Genomic DNA, 18,164 nt, shown 5'->3' with positions numbered 1-18,164 from the left:
TCATTTCAGTGATTCCTCATACAAGTTAAATGTTCTTGTATTTGCATTTAAAAGTGGGATTGCACAACATAAAGGTGAATGGTAAAATTCATGCCAGTAATTTAACATTATAATTTTTCTTTGCTTAGAATGATCTTAAATAACAAATTAAAAACATCATAACAAGTCAAGGGAGCAAAGCCATAGAAGAACAAGTTTTGTATTTTAGTATCTTTAACAGTTCTTTCATTTTGACCTGAGACCTGCAAATGACATAGCCATCCCTGATCCCAGGGTCCCTCCAAAGGCACTCAATGGGTTGAGAGGGACATGAGCATTAGTATTTGGGATTCAGCCTGGCATCCCAGGGCTGTCCACGCTGGGGTCAGAAGGAAGTAGACACAAACCCCAGACCCAAAGTCAAAGCTTCCTGACCTTCATTTCCTGACCTAGACTCACTGTTAACCTCCTGCAGCCTTGAGTCTTGGACTTTTAGTCTCTTTCTTTCATTAACCTCTGCTCCATATTGATTTTTTATCCTCTACAGAGCAAACCTGAGGTTTTGCCCTGACTGCTCCTAAATCCATTTTTTACTTTGCAGACCAGGTTTTAGCATCAAAGCCTCATCTCCAGCAGCCTCTAAGTTTAGCCTGTTACTAGTTTAGGTTTCACTCACTCCTTGTCTTTCCTAGGCTTTTCTAGTGGCTAGCCTTGAGAGAGCCTCCATGTCTCTCTCTACTGAGAGCCTTTTCTTGTTAAATCGTGGATGGTAGTGGTAGTGGTCATTGGAGTGGTAGTAGGGGATGTTGGACGAAAACACTGTATGTTGGTTGCCTGGAGTCATTCTCCTTGGCACAGTCTTCTTCGATGAGCTTTATTTGCTGGGAGAATCACTTGCTTTATCCCATGAGCATCTCCTAACTCTGCTATACTTAAATTTGATTTATAAATGAGTGTTCATTGGCTCTTTCTACTGTGAAGTGAGCAAAGCTTAGAGGCAAATCAAGTCAAGGAGTTCAAAAAAGAGTAAATGAATAAACCCATGAAAAAACAGTTATGGGAAGCATGGAAGTGCCATGCTATTAAAGCTAAAGTTAAGTTAAATATATAAATGGTGTCATGTGTCTATGGCATCAAATCTTATTAATCAAAAACATAATTAAGTCTAATGAAAATTGGTAGGGTATTCTCCTTTTATGCAAATAAATTGTTCTTTGTGTAAGTATGAAAATAGACCAGTATCTCCCAGGGTGGAAAATATATATTTATGGTCCATTATAGAGGTTAAGAGCATGGTGTCAGGACTTGAAATCCTGGGTCCCAAACCTGGCTCTTTATTAGCTGTGGATGTTGGGCAAATGGTCTGAATCTGGAAAATGGAAAGAATAGCAGTGCTGACCTGATAGGGCTATTGTGAGTTTTAAATGAAGTAATATGTGTAAAGTGCTTAGTTCCATGCCCTGCATATAGTAATTACTTGAGAAATCGTAGCTATTCCCCTCATTATTATTACATATAGGATGAACGAGAAAATAGAACTCTGAGATTTTTTTAAACTAATCTCTGCGCCCAATGTAGGGTTCAAACTCATAACCCTGAGATCAAGAGTCACATGTTCCACCCACTGAGCCAAATAGGCGCCCTGTATAAGCTTTTTTTTTTTTTAAGTAATGGAAAGGCTTTGAGAAATTAAGAAGAGGAAAACAATAAAGTAAAATGGAAGAAATAGATGTATTGCTATTTGCTTTTTGAAATTCACAGGTAATTTCAATTATTTAAAGTATTTAGAGTACTTTTCCTTGACTATACAGAGAGTGCTATCACATTCACTGAGCATCTCACTCCATGGAGATTCTAATTACCGTCAACTTAGTATTAAACCGATCAAATGAGCCTGAACCAGCAGCCATCCATTGCTTTTCAGTGTCTTCATCTTAAAAAAAAAAGCTCCCTAATTTATGGTAATCTAATATGTGTATAGTGCCTCATAGTTCTTCAGATATTCTACTAAATCAGTGCAGTCAAAACCCTAAAATTTCAAGCATTCTCAGACATAAGTTGCATCAGCCAGCCTAGGGCACTGGTTGAAAGGTGGAGGAGGGAGAGAAAGAAAAAGAAGAGAATGCTTTATAATAGGGGACTATTATTTCTTTTGTCATATTTTGGTTCCTTTAAAATTGTTCAGTTGCATTTAAGTCCCCAAGAGCTACAAAAATTATGTCGAACAATAGCAGGGGGTTGTGAAAAGATTCCTTAGATAACATTTGAAAAACACAAGCAGCCCTTGAACCTTTTTGCATCCAGTCCATCTGACAGGCTTTGTGAGCAGCAGCCACCTGCAAGAGTTCTAAAATAGATGCTTTCATAAAACAGAATTCTCAGAATTGATGTGTTAATATCATTCTCTTAATTACTTGACATCCGACCTAAGTAGCGGTAACAAGATGATTTCGGCCAAAGTGAAAAGAGGAGTTGAGGCTGTCATTCACATATTTTTGGTCACACACACACACACACACAGATCGGGAAAAAAAAGAAAGAAAAAGCTAGTGAGGAAAAAACATCTTATGGGATCGGTGAGGCAGATTGTCTACCCAGCTGCAGTTCACTAAATAATTGCTTAATCCACCACTTCACTTTTCTTGTGTATACAGCTTAGCTTTTTAATAATACAAAGAGTTTACTTCCATTTGAGGGGGGTAGGAGAGGATAGTAGGGGAGGGGGTGTGGAATCTTCAAAGGAAAATGTATATTATAGTGATTTTGTTTGTGAAGGCTTTTCAAAGCGTGAAACAAAATATATAGAAATAAATATTGGTTTAAAAAAAAACTTAGAAGCCCTGGAGGGGTTGGGGGAGAAAACTCCAAATAATGGAAACTTCATTAAAAGATAGAAATTATAGGTCTGAAATTCAAGTTAAATCAGTAACTTCTACTAATCAAACCAAGGCTCCCTGTGTGGGTCACATCCCAGCCCATCTGCTTACTTCCCAGCCCAAGACAAGGTTTTATTTTCTATTTGTCTCTCTTTTTTTCAAACCATCAACACTGCAAAGCCATACAGCTGTGGGTAAAGCAGCTGTGTGATATTCTGCCTCCCACATCGTCAACCAAATTGTCTGCTCAGTTTTTCTTTATTACTGGTACTGATGGGATAGAATACCAAGGGCTGAGGGCTGATTTATGTTAACTAACTCTGGCTTATCAGGTATCTCTCTCTTTGGCACCTCTTTTTGCCAATCTTTCCTTCAGCCTTTATTCTTCCAGCCTTTCCTTCTCTGCCTCTTTTTTCATTATAGAAAGAACGTGTTCCTGATATCGTTTTAATTCCTGTTTATTTCCTTAATAAGTAGCCGTAAGCATCAGGCACTTAAAAGTTTCCCTTCCCTTTCTGCATAGTTGTATAGTACCACTGTGGAAGAATCACGCTTCATTTAGCTATTTTCATACTTAACCATAAACAACTGCATGATGAATATCTATACATAAATCTCTATCTTCGTTTCTGATTCTTTTCATCCGGATGCCCAGAAGCGGCATTGCTGGATAAAAGGCTATGAGCTTTTTAAAGGTTTTTGATGCATAATGCCAAATTGCTTTCCTTTCTGGATCTATGAGTGTAGGAGACTCTAAAGCCATTTTTAGTACATCCCACATGGGAGAGAAATGTGTTTTCTTTCTCTCTCCTCGGTGTGACGCAGGGGCCATGTTAGACCTCAGAGCAGTGTTTGCCAACTGGACTTGGCATGAGCATTCCTTGGAGCTGGCTACCAGTGTGGATGTCTGGTGCCCTCCCCTCGGGATTGCGATGCAGTGGCTGTGGGCGGGTCTCCGGACTCTGACTTGGCGTGCCAGCAGGCTCCCTCGGGGACACCTAGAGCAGAGACGTGGGAGAGGCATTCCCTTAGAGTTAGGTGAGCAGAGCGGGCTGGAGAGTAGCAAATGGTAGGAGGCGCTAAGGCTTGCACCTCCTAGGTAGAAACTCAGGGAATGAAATGTTGAGATGGTGTCTTTTTCAGCGATCATAAAGCTGGACCCAAAGAGGCAGTGAGAGGCAGGATGGGTGTGATGAGGAGTGAGACGATGTTGAAGGGAGGCATTCAAGACGAGCACACACGGTCAGTGTGAGCATTTTGGGAAGGCTTCCCAGGGAGGTTGAGCTGAGCTTGCTGACAGCTTGCCTCAGGATCATTCTCCAGTTGTTGAGGGCTCGTACATTTGAAATGTCTCCAGATACACTGCAAATTCTTGTTTTGGGCAGAAGCTGTGTGTATGTGCATGTGCATATGTGTGTGTGTGTGTGTGTGTGTGTGTGTGTGTGTGTGCATATCTTCATATATGTACACACACCTGTATATACACTTGACCCTAAAATCTCATGTGTATAAATTGTATGATTTCATTAGATAGAAAATGCATGAGTACATTACTCCTATTAAAATCTCAAAGCACCTTAAATTATCTTTAATTCTCACTACCCAATGCACACCTTCCACCCGCCAAGCTAACAGTCACCATCAGCTTATATGCGTGCGGCCACAACTTTTCCTGTGCACTTACGTCCATGTGTGTGCCTGAATAAAATATACAGAATCGTCATAAGTGTGAGCACATTGTTTTGCAGTTTGCTGTGGGGAGGGGAAGCAGCATTTTGGTCCATTCTGACTTTATTTTAGAGTGGACTGGATTTCAAATTAATTTTTAACTTGCACAATTAATATGAGTAGGGTCTCCTCATAAATAAATTGAAAAAGGACACTGCAAATAAAGCTAAAATAAAGTCTTTTGTCTGCTTCCTCAATCTTCCTCCCCTCTTCTTCTTTCCAGAGGTAAATCCTATATTCATTTTGGAGGGCATCCCTGGTAATGGCTATATTTTACACCGTCTCTGTATCTCCATTAATGTCTCAGCAGCTGGTGCACTTGTAGAGACTTAGAACCGTAAGAATATTTTCTTGTCTAGCCCTGCCTTTTGTGTACAGATGCAGACATAGATCAAATGCCTTGGCCTTGGTTTTTGTGACCCTTAGCTAGTGCGCACCTCACTTTATCAATCCATTTCACTTCTAGTCATTGCCGTGTACATGATTGAAATTTAAAGCATCCTCAGGAGCAACTTCATTCCTGAAGAATCTGTGCCGTTCCCTTTTACCAAGAGGTAGGCGTTGGGGAGGCCAGGCTCTGAGGAGGCTGAGGTTATAAGGAGCTACACTTCCTGTTACTTTAAGCAACTGAGAACCCGAGCAAGAGCACGGTCCTTGGTTTGGCTCCAGCGACCACGGGTGCGAGGGGCCTTGGCCCCGACGCTCTGAATCCCTCAGTGGGGCAAGATTTTCATTTTGAGGCCAAGCATTTGGAGAGCGGCTCCCACCTTTCGGCTCTCTAATGATGCCGGAGGCAGAAAGAACACAGCTTGACTCGAATTCCAGCGTTCGGCCATTTCAGGAATGAGCAGAAAGGAAAAAAAGAGAAAAGAAAGAAGAGAAAAGGCCCTTCAGCTCACAGAGTAAGAATCTTTGAAATGAAAGTTCTGCAGAGAGTAAATATGAAGCACCACAATGCCGTCTCTGGAGCCGCATTTCAGAGCACGAGGGCCCTGTGCTCTGTGACGACGGTGAGAGATTTCATGTTCCTTAATTAAAACAGATCTCAGGAGCCAGTGGGAGGCGCCTGCACAGCCCATACCTGAAGATGCCGATTTACAGAAAAACTTCCAGCCGTGGGATTCATACAAGGGACACGCTGGCAATTGTGAGTCTCTTTTCAAACCGGCCTCTGTCTGTCATACCTATGTAGTTACAAAATCAAAAGGGATAATAAAGTTCAATTGTATATTCACAGTTTGATATTTCTATTGACAGGTCTCACACAAAAAACACCATTTCAGGAAACTCTGATTCTGTATCCCTCTATGAAAGGCACTGAAAGGCTCTCCTGGGTTGCACGTCCCCACCCAACAATCCCTCTAAATCTGAACCTATGAAGTGGCCCCATCAAGGTTCAAAGGTGTCAAATTGGGCCTCCTCTCCCCAGGTTCTGTTTGTGATTTTAAAATATCCCTCTGATGGTGAAGGAAAAAGGAAACCACCCAGACCAAACCACAACTGAGTTAGAATCCCAGCTCCTCAGCAGAGAAGAGCAGTTAACCCAAGCGTCACCACATCGCAGAGGGGGACTGGAACACCGCCTGCACCAAGACCTTGGGCAGCTCTGGACCATCCCTTGTGCCTGTCCTGCCACCCTCTCCTCACCCACAGAGTCCCTGTCAACTCCTACTAGTTCTCGTGTTTTAAAAATGTCAATATAGTTCACTCCTATGGAAATATCCTTCAAGGCCCACTAGAAAACCAACATGCAGGTGCCTGTAATTTTTAGAGAAGATTTTTCTTGGAAAATAGGGGGGTGTGTTTGGCTGGATTCAAAACCAGCAAGTCTGTTCTTGTTATACTGTATGGGACCAGGCTTATGCAAGAGCAGAGCACATCTGAATGCAAAAATTAAATGGAGGAATGGGAGGGGGGAACAGGTGCTCTTTTATAAAGGCTAAATTCCATATTTACCAAACTGATTTGCATGAGGCATATTTTCAATGAAAATATTGCTACTCATTTTGCTGCATTTGTGCAACAGAAACATAAGGATGGAGCAGAAGAGGGGTGGGTTCTCAAGCTGTCTTCTGGTACCTACCCTTTAGCCGACAGTTAAGTGGCACATTTGGGAGATTAGCTCTTAGAACCTCTGGCTTCCCACTGCCAAGTCAGCAGGATTTTGGGTTTCTTCTAACCCACAATACAGCCTGAGTCAAGAGTTAGACGAGAATCTAGAAGGGATGGTGAGAGGTCATTCGCTCCATTGGGTATCACCAAGTAAGAACACTTAGATGATCTCAAGAGAAGGATTTTGTTTTGTCAAGTTGATTCCACACCTTCTCTTAGGAACCCAAGCCAGTGTTAAGTCTTATCACTAAGAATATCTTCCTCCTATCTTAAACATTTTACTTATGCTTTACTTCCTCTTCATGTAAACCCAAAATGGAAAAGTGCTGTTGGCTACATAGATATCTCCATTACATTCTTTGTTTTTTAAAGATTTTATTGTTAAGTAATCTCTATACACAACATGGGCCTTGAACTCACAAACCAGAGATCAGGAGTCACATGCTCCACCTACTGAACCAAGTGGACACCCCCTCATTTACATTTTTAAATCAATCCTATGATATACATACTATTTTATCCCCACTTTACAGATAAAGAAGCTGGAGCAGAGAACAGTGAAGAAACTGGCCCTAAGTCACTCAGCTGATATGTGGTAGACCCAAAATTTAAATCTAGGCCTTTGACTCGGGAGTCACTTCACCACCACAGGTTGCTACCTGGCAGTTTCAGATATGGTCAATTGCAAATGGAGTTACTAACAATGCAGTAAGGATGCCCCAGAGAAGTTGAACCCAGGCCACATACGAAAGGTTGGAATTGGAATAAGGTTAGGTGAGCAATTGACTGGTGGAAGCTGCTAGAGTAATGGCAGGTATTTGCCCAAGCAAATATACACATATTCACATATAGATGGGCAGGTGGTGAATTTCAATGGGAAAGGCCAGTCTCTTGGGTATTTATAGTTCCTGTTCTCCAGAGTGTGTACCAACAGGGAAAATCCAGTGGACCTATGTCTTCAGGGGACTCCCCCAGGGATTGAAAAACTCCAGAGTCACAGTGAAGTTTTTACCTACTTGTGAGAATTTTCTCTGAAAAGGTCTTGTAGAGCAGAGAAGTGAAGCTCTCAGAATGCTTCAGTCTTTCTTTGTTGGAATAAAACTTAGAACCAGCCCACGCCCGCTGTGGGGCTCCTGGATTTTCTTTTCCCTAGGGACCTAGAGGCTGGCGCTAGAGCTTTTCGGTTCAGGAGGAGGGGAGGGGCCCCAGGTGCCTGACATTTGGAAGAGCACCTGAAGCCATGTCTCTTCCCAGTTTGCAGTGGAAGTGAAAGCACCAGGGAGAGCCGTACACACCCTCGAAGAAGCTGACAGCTTCAGGGGTGGTGTCTGAGCCCAAAGAGAGCTTTCGTTCCTCACTAAGTGGGTTTGAAGTAAGCAGCTCTTTTTTTTGACTACTGAATCATCTAGTTTCACCTACAATTTCCTTTGAAGAACTGTACACATACTATACAGCGTTGTGTTTCCTTAGATAAATGGCTTGTTTTGTCTGACTTCTTGGCCATCTAGCATTTCTGTTTATACAAGCACCAAAGCTTTAAATGGGTGAAACAGACAGTGGACGGAATCAGAGCTTTTAAAACCTCCCCACGTTGGCTTCTCCAACTCCTATAAATATCCTCGAACTTGCAGGAGATGGCCCTCTGGGATTTCCACACCGAATCGGGGCTCCACAAGAGTAAGACTACTGGAAAAATGTTCCATGCATGGAAATTAAAAGTTTCAGAGAAGATTTAATCCCTTACTGGGGAAAAATCAATCAGGTAAAATCAGAGTCCATACTCTGTGGCAAACGCAATTTTAATTCTACCTATAAAATTTCTTCCTTAAAAAAATAAGGCAGGACTTCGAGTGTGTCAAGACCCAATTCTCCAGTCCCTGAAGAGAGTCCCTTGTTGACTCCAGGCTGCCTCAGAGGCGCTCTGATATCCATGACCTCCAAGGCACAGTTTGTGATCTCTTTTTTCCTGTTGTTATCTGTTTGTTTGTATGTTTGGTTCTTATGGAGGGCTGGTGGGTAAGGGAAGTTTATAGATGTGCAACTGAAGAGTGACACACCATTCAAATGTCTCCATAGCAGTGACCCTAGACACTAGTTCATCACCACATAGGCAACTCCAGTTATTGTTTTCATATTTATCATTTGAGAGGAGTCTCTGCATATATATGTACATGATGCATGGGCATGATGTATAAGTATAAATGTTTCCTATGCTAATGACAGCATACTATATACATTTCAGTATAATATTTAATGGCACAAACTCTGGACCATGGAGTTTGGGTTTGAATCCTGGCTCTGCTGTATAAATTGTGTGACTGTGGGCAAGTTATTTAACCTCTCTGTCCCTTAATTTCCCCATTAGTGGAACTGGAACATTAATGGTACCTACTTATGATTTCATGACTAATTAATAAATGTGGAGGCTCTAGAACAGTGCCTACAACAGAAATGGGACATTTTTTTTTTTGGCTTACCACTTACCCATAGATCTTGGAATTTCTCTATGAGTTTATGTAGATGTGGCTCTTTGTTTCCAGTGACTGAAAAGTATTTGATTGTATGGAGATATAAAAATGTATTTAACCAGTATTCAACTATTTAACTGTTAACTATTTAAATATTTAATAATAATATTTAATTGCTGGTGCTCATTTAGCTTGTTTCTAGTCATTTGCTACCATAAAAATGCTCCAATGACTATCCATTGGACACATACATCTAAAAGTAAAAAGAATACCTAAAATTAAACTTGCTGAGACTATATCACCACATTTAAATTTTTAATAGACATTACCAAACTTCTCTTCAAAAGTGTGTTTTTAACTTATTTTCTCAGTAAAAACATACAGGGCTCCTGCCAATCACACTTCTTCATTTTTACCAATCTAAGAGTTGAAACAAGGTGACTTGGAGTTTACATGTCCTTTTTTATGAGCAAAACTAAGCATTTTTTCAAATCCTATGCTCATTTTTCTATTGGGTTGTTGGTTTTTTTCTCACTGAACAGTCTGTTTTCTAAATCAGAGAGCCCTTACATGAGTGATTGGATCTGCCTGCTGGTTGATATCACTTAAAGTCTCATTAGCCTGCGCAAAAAGGTTTTCACCATGGTAATTTTATTCGAAATGTTGAACAGTACAAATTTGATCACTGCAAGGATCTGTTAGCACTCGTGTAACCCAATCCGCTGTGCTGGAGAATGAGAGTTTATTGCATCATAAAAATGTTACCCTCCACTAGCGCTGGGCAAGTATTGAAATTTTTATGAGCTCTTCCTAACTAAAGTTATCAATAAATAACACATGATTCTTGACTGGGCTAATCCTAGATTGATGTGACTTATTTGATAAATCAACACCATAAAGAAACTCTTGGCTCAATGGCCTGGGATTGTTCAAAAAGACAAGGAAGATTCCACCTCTGAGTTACTGAGTTAGACTCCAACAGTGAAAAATAGACAGACATTTTAGCCTTCTGAGAGTTGATCCCCACTGGACGAGAGCATGGAGGAATCGCTGTAATCACTCTGCACCCAGGTCGTTACAACCCAGTGAATCCATCATAACATCCTTGCCTGTTTGATCTGCCCCAGAAGAGGCCAGGTTTACAAAGGTCTTTTCCGGTGGTTTTCATGCTTTAATGTCTATCAGGATTATCCAGGAAGATAGACTTTAAACAAACCCACAGGTGATTCTGAAGCAGGTGGTCAGAAGGCACCCTGGGAATCTCAGCTAGCAAAACCCATGCTGAATTACTAATCAAAATGTCAAGCTCTGCGGCCCAGGAATCTCCCTTTTCACAGGCACGCCTGCTTACTCTCATGCACCCTGTGGTGGGAGAACCCCTCTGTCACATTACGGCCACAAAGACGTGTTGGAAGGGATTTTTGAATTGCCCAACAAATTTCAAATTGTCAGTTTGATTGGAAGAGACTTTTGAGTTTTCCTCTTCCCCACAGCTACTCCCTGGGAGCTCAGCATCTGTTTTACCTACTCCCACCCCATGAAGTCACAAAGCGAGTGAGGGACAAGAAATCCGCCCACAGGAGAAAGTGACCGCAGTAGAGAAGGAGAGCAGTGAGGGACCTCTCCCTGAGATGTCCCTCTTTGACATCTTGCCCCCACCTGGGAACACTGAGCCAGAAGGCTCATCTAAGTAGGTGTTCCCTGACACTCCATTTCCACATGCAGTGTTCCTGTTTTTGTCCAAGCTGTTCTGCACCTAATAGGAAATTGCTCCTCTTTTGAGAATCCTCTGATAAGAATAACAGCTAATATTGAATTATGCCAGACACAGTGCTCAGCATTTTTACACATTATTACAACAACCCTAAGAGTTGTATTGTTATTATTCCCATTTTATAGATGAGAAAACTGAGATTCGGGGAGGTTGAGCTACATGGTGCAAGTCATATGGCAGGAAAATGGAAGACGGATTCAAATCTGGTAGTCTGACTCAAGTCCCTATTCTTCCTTACTCAGGATATGTTGCCCACTAGCAGTTTCTGATCCTCATCAGATAGATTTTAGAACTACTACTCATACTGGTCAGGCAGCGTGATCTAGTAGAACAAGAACAGTTCAAAACTCAAAAGCTCTAGAATGCCTCTGACACTGAAATCCTGTGCATATCAATGCACACTTGCTACCTCTTTCTAATTACATGTATGGAGTGATGATGGTATTGTTAGGATATTTGTAAAACTGTTTGGCTTATACAACTGTATGTACGTGTGCAAACATGATTCGACTCAACACTGTACAACATGCCCGGAAGAGGGATCAACCCAAAAGATAGTAGACATCCCTTCAAACCAGCTCAGAATGCCACCAGCTCACCAGAATAGGGGTGGAATGAAGGACATTTGATTCTAGTCTCACTTCTGCAAGTCTGGGTGACTTGAATAATTAGGCTACATCTCTGGAATTCATTTTCTTAACTGTAAAATGAGAAAAAGCAATTGAATCAAAGTTTTAAAACATGACAAAGAATGCCTAATATAGTCCCATTATTTAAAAAATCCAAACTATAGGGGAGCCTGGGTGGCTCAGTCGGTTAAGCATCCAACTTCAGCCCAGGTCATGATCTAGCAGTTCTTAAGTTTGAGCCCCATGTCAGGCTCTGTGCTGACAGCTTAGAGACTGGAGCCTGCTTCTGATTCTGTGTGTCCCTCTCTCTCTCTGTCTCTGCCCCTCACTTGCTCTCTGTCTCTGTCTCTCTCTCAAAAGTAAACATTAACAAAAAAATTTTTTTAAACCCAAACAATATGGAGGAAGTGATAGCCTTCACTGATTGACTCCCACGCCATCCCACGGATCCCTCACGTGGTTACTGCTCTAAACAGTATGATGCAGCATATCACTCCACTCACTTTACCAAACATGCACATTCCTTTACCAACGTATAGATTTTTTGTGGTTATTTTATATAAATAACATCAGGTCCGTATTTCTTAATTCTTCCTTCTTTTTTTAATTCTAAGAACTCAGTGAAAACTAAGTATCTCCTGTCTCCTGCAGAATGTACATGTTCACGACATTTTGCTTTTGTTTTGTTTTGTTTTCTAGATTTTATTTTTACGTAATTCCCACATTCAACTTGGGGCTGGAACTGACAACCGTGAGACCAAGAGTTGTATGCTCCACCAACTGAGCCAGCCAGGTGCTCCCACAGCATTTTGAATAGATAATATTTAAGGATATTCATGGACTCCCTTGAACCTCAGCCATGCATTCCAGATTAAGAAACCTGGACTAGAAGATTCCAAAAGCTACCTAGTTAAAAGATTATGCCCTATAGTCTTAAGCACAGGAACATTTCATGGTTCTAAGTTCTCCAGGTCACCTTCCCTCCCCCATTCCACACAAAAATTTGTGCTTTAAGTAAAAATTTTAAGTAAAATTTTACTAAAATTAAGTGTTATTTTATCAAAGTCGTATATGTATATAGTTTTTAAATTATATGAGGAAAACTCATAATGGAAAAAAATAATTCTTCTCCCAACTCCAAATCATGTTCCTAGAGGCAGCCTCTTGTCTTTCAGTGTTTCTTCTGGGATTTTACTCCATGTTTCTGAATAATCCACTTATAAGTGGTTTACTGAAAAGGCTCAACTAGATGACATAGAAATAGAGAAGATGGTTTTATTTTTCTCCAACCATAGCCTTCAGTCTTTCCTGACCTTAATGCCATCTCAAGCAAATCCCCTAGGTTTTAATTATATTTTAGACATAATAATTTTCAGGGATAAGTTAGTCTAGACCTACTTGTATACTTCAGTCAAATCTGTTTTCAAGCTTGCCCCGTCCCTCAGCTCTGGCCTGGCCTGAGGGGTTCACTGGGACGGAATGAAGCTGATGTGTCGGTCAGGGGCAAACGCCCTTCCCAACACAGTAACTCCTTTCTTTGCTGGCTGTTCTACTGGCCTGAGAAGCCCAGAGTAACCAGGCGCCAGGGGGCGGAGGGCAGGTAAGAACTCCCAACTCTCCTGGAAACTCCCTGGCACCGGAGTGGTGGAAAAGACCTGGCTGATTTTCATGGGAAGAGTCATACTGTCCACCTGGCTGTTGAGATTCTCCCATCACGAGGGAGCACAGAGATCCCACAGATTCACACACACGCCCTTTCCCTGATACTCCTGTTTCCGATGTCACAGTCTTATTCATGGCTGGCCCTTGGCCACACAGCCTAGTCCTTTGTCGCTGACCAGAACACATTATAAGCTTCTCTCATAAGAAATGACCAGCCGTGTGTGCTGCTCGGAGCTGCACACGGGGGGGACATCCCTTCACCACTGTCCTTCAGAACCATCTCTGAGTGAGGCCACCGTCCACAGAAGTCGCCATCAGCCAGCACACACAGTCAGTGCCAACTCACTGGGGAATCTGGCTTAAGTTCTTTCCTTTTCCTTCATTTGACCAAAGTGGGTTCCCAAGAGCCCATGGGTGTGAGTCGAGGGCAGCACTTTGGTGCAATACCGTGTGGTATGGGAGTCTAGGCCATCTTCCTGTGTAATTCACTTGTGCCTTTCAGACACGCCTGGGCTAGATCCTGAGAGGATCATTTCTGCTTTGGAATGGATGACTGCTATGCTCCATTGCCCATGCCATTTTTTAATGAATTTCCTCAATTAATAGCTTTTCTAAATACTATAACATGGGATAAATACTCTTGGAGAAAATTTACACGAGACGTTGATGCAAGAGAAAATGCCTAGACTAAATGCTCCATGTGAGAAATGTAATATAGGAACTGGCAAATTCTGGGCAACTTCAGCCTGCAAAGTACATTCACTTCTCCCTCAACTCCAGCTACTTTTCCTCTTTTCCTAAATGGCTGTGGAACCTTGGAGTGCACATGTCTTGTGTTCCTTCCCAGCATTTCCTGGATCTTCATTTATACAGTGAATTGTGAAGTCAGTCAAGAACTTGCTCTCTGGTTATGTCAAGCCCACCATGTCTGTGAAAGCCACTGGCCTGGCCATAGTGTTTCATGCACTCTCCCCCAAAGGCAGAAATGCAGGCAGAGTGAGAGTCCCAGGTCACCTCCTCAGTGTTGCTCAAGAAGAAAGGACCTAAGCTTTCAAAGGCGGCCCCAGGCTTGTTTCTCTGTTCTGCTCCATGGCTAGTTCTCTCTTGACCAGAGAGACACTCTCCTTCTCCTGGTACCCCTTTCTAGTACAGTCACATCACCAGTCCTGCAAGCATTTGCTGCAGTGATCACAGCAGTGCAAAGAGATGTTGCTTTCTAGTTCTTAAAAAGCAGAAAACCAGCATGTAAGATATTTCTGATACTTCTTGCTCTTAATACTTCTTTTTCTCCTGCTCTGACTTGGGACACTGAGTGGTGATTATGATTATTTTATAACACAATGGAATGGATTATTATAGCAGGAGAAATTGTTCCAAAGGAGTACTTAAATCCATCAAAGCATCCCTTATGCAAGTTTGCTAACTTAAATGAAGAATTGTTAACAATATCTTCTCTTTCATTTGTCAAATGTCCTTCCCGACCTTTCCTTGTTTTACATTTTGAAAGGAAATTATGGTTAAATTGTCTGAACTACCATCCTCTGGATGCAAAGGCTACTTAGCTCTGTGTCCTGGGCTTGCCCTGGGCTCGAGCTGTCTATGCAACCCAGATTCCCTTTCTGCGAGGGGTCTGTCAAAGCACTTCCGGGGGCAGCAGGTGAGTTTTGGGTCCCCCATGAATCAATTCACGTTTGTACTGAAGCCATGATGGTCTCTGGTATGAACTTGCTCTGTTTAAAGTCCATACAATCCTTAGGGCCTGACACTTTGTGCCTTTCCTGCCATGTTCTGGACCCTCAGTTAGATAGTTAACATATAAATGTAATAAAACTTAACTCAGTAATAAAAGAGAAAACAAGATAATAAGGGAAGCATAAATGAGTCCTGGGGAGACAGCGTCTATGAAATTATAGGATTTATCCTGGAGAAAGTGAATGGTCATGCTATTCTAAGAACCATCCTTTTTCTCTGGGGTGAGGTGGTCAGAGAAGCCTCCCAGAGAAACAGGGCTTGGGAGCGTCTCTAAGTCACAGATAGGAATCAGAAATGGAGGCAAACTGGGCCTTCCAGGTAAGGGCAACAGTGGGACCAAGTGCACGGGTCTGGAATGTCATTTTGCAGGGGGTGGAGAGACCCATGGGACCAGAGAAGAGAGTCTGTGGAGGAAGAAGTGGGAGAGGAGGTTGATCAGGGGGGCAGGTCTGGTGGGGACACCACACTGGGCCCGTGTGGCTGTACCCCGGGCAGTGGGCCTCTTGGGAGGTGTTTGAGAAGGGGAATGGCACAATGAAGAGAAGTTCTGCGGAGATGAGTCTGTGTCGTATTCTAGAGTTAAGAGAGGTCAGCAGCAGAAAGACCAGCCTGGCATCATGGCCCTAGCGACTGGAATAGAAAGAGGCAGAGTGGGCGTCATTGTGGTGGTCATGTTACAGTTCTCTGTGCAGCCACACACTCCTCCCTTCACATATGGTCCCATCCCTTTCCCAGGGGACACAGCTCTGGCTCCCGGGTGATTGGCGTAGGACGCGAGCACAGCCAATCAAAATTTCAGTTTGGAGTGGGAGTGATGAAGCCCCCAGAACTGACGTTGGTCGCCATCTTCAGCCCTCCGGAGCTGTATCTGTGGCAGGTGAGAATGAGGCCAACCCACAGGCAAAGGTAGAATCACGAGTTGGGGGAGGAAAGAAGGGTCAAACTCAAGCTCGTCTGGGTTCCTGGGTCTAGTTGTGCCTCTCTAGTTTTTCAAGCTACATAACTCAAATCCTGACACTGGCAGTTGAAAGAGGCCAAATTAATACAAATGTTATTTTTAAAGTCTCAGTAGGACTTGTGAACTATAGCGAAAATCAACAATCGACAGGTCTAACATGTTTGTGGGTATTGTACTGAGTGTAGTGGCTAGTGTGTACACGTACTCATATCTCCGATGGATGAATAAATGAATGAATGATTCTGGACAATGGGAAGATGTTAGAGTACTGACATTAATTGTTTTCAAATATAGCGTATTTGAAAACTATAGCTTTGGGGGGCGCCTGAGTGACTCAGTCAGTTAAGCATCCAACTTCGACTCGTAAGTTTGAGCCCCACATTGGGCTTGGTGCTGACAGCTCGGAGCCTGGAGCCTGCTTTGGATTCTGGGTCTCTGTCTCTCTCTCTGCCCCTCCCCCACTTGCACTCCATCTCTCTCTCTCCCTCTCTCTCTCTCTCTCAAAAATAAAATAAAAACATTTAAAAAATCTTTTAAATACAGCTTTTTATGAATAAATTGCTGTCTCCTTTATTCTTTGCAATAGAATCTACCCACTGCTATGAAATTGGTATCAATATTCATAGAGGTAAAAGAAATTTCTAACTGTGAAGGTAAGTAGGGAAGGAGAGGGGGAGAGGCATGTGAAATGTCTGTGGCAAAAACACAACCGTCCCTTGTCTATAGCCCTAGAAAACCACTGGGAATACATTTGAGCCCCATTAAAAGGTGATGGGGGCATCACTAATTCGTGATCACTGACATTTGCACAGTATTCTAGTCTTTTGCCTTTTGCTGAAGGCGTGCCTAAGGGCCTATTTTTCGGAAGTTAGCTTTCATGTTTGGATGTGTTCAAAACTTCAGCTAGGCTTAGTAGCCTGAGTGAAAAGGATGTCTCTCCAGGCGAAGACAGCTGCCAGAGGGCTTCAGCGAGCTTAGCAGTTCTTATCACACTCTTAGCAGACCTCACATTCCATACCCCTTGTACGCTGTGTCACTGACGTTAGAGAAGTGTGGTTTATGTCCCCTCTCCTTGAATTCGAGTAGGCTTTTGATTTGGTCGTAACCAAAAGAAGAAAGCAAATGCAGTTGCGTGATTTCTGAAGCTAGGTTGTAAAAGGCAGGCAGCCGCTGCCTCATCCCGGGAGCACTGACGCTGGAGCCCTGAGCTGCCAGGGAGTCAGTCCAACTGCCCCAAGGCCATCATGCTATGAGGAAGCCTCACTAGTCCACAGGGAGAGGGAGGGGCAGGGCAGAAGGAAGCTCGAAACCACAAGGAAAGAAAGAGAACTACTTGGCCAGCCCCTGTGTGTTGTAGACACCCCACAGCAAGCAGGTAAGTCCAATCACTAACTATGAAATGGGAGAGTACTGCCTGATCAAGCCTTTCCTGAATTCCTGATCTGCAGAAATCATGAGATAATTTGTTGCTCAGCAATGATAACCAGAACAGTTATGTAGCTATTAAAAGAGGTTTTCAGCTATATTTAGATCTTCAGATAACCTGGAAAATTTGTCAGACCACAGATCTATTTTGCCAACTCCAGAATGAACCCCCCTCAGCACAATTAACTTCATCTGCACCAAAGAGCAAACACTTAGAATATCTGGCATTGAGAGTCTGAGCTGCTATACTATGGCACTCTGCCTCTAAGAAAAGATCTAAAAACACAGGTTAAGGCTCTACTGAAAGATACAGGTCTATGCAATTAGCAAAACCCAAATACTAATTTAAATCTCCTAGATTTGCTTTTAGTCATTCCTCTAACAAAGATGGGGGAAAAACTCAAATTATTTATTGTTAGCTTTAACTACTGGGAATGTAGTATATATATGTATACACACACACACACACACACACACACACACACACACCAATGTGAGGCTTATTACAGTCTTAATTTTCCAATAACAATGAAAAATTTTTGACAGTGCACAGATCAGGCTCTGAATAAATGTTCCAGTAAGATTACATTATGTAGCTTTTGTAACTCAATGTGGTGGAATATTGCATTTTCCTGCCACTGCAAATAGAGTGAAATGCAGTTATTAGAATTATTGCAATATCTATATGCACATTTTCAAATATAAATGGCATACTATAAACATAAATCATTTAACCATAGTGCGATTATGTTGAAATAATACAACATGGACATAAATGAAGAGAAATGATGTCGAACTGCC

Source organism: Suricata suricatta, chromosome 3, assembly GCF_006229205.1.
Source record: "Suricata suricatta isolate VVHF042 chromosome 3, meerkat_22Aug2017_6uvM2_HiC, whole genome shotgun sequence".
Classification (NCBI taxonomy): domain Eukaryota; kingdom Metazoa; phylum Chordata; class Mammalia; order Carnivora; family Herpestidae; genus Suricata; species Suricata suricatta.
The sequence above is the reverse complement of the archived record's forward strand: the minus strand, read 5'-3'. Positions refer to the sequence as shown.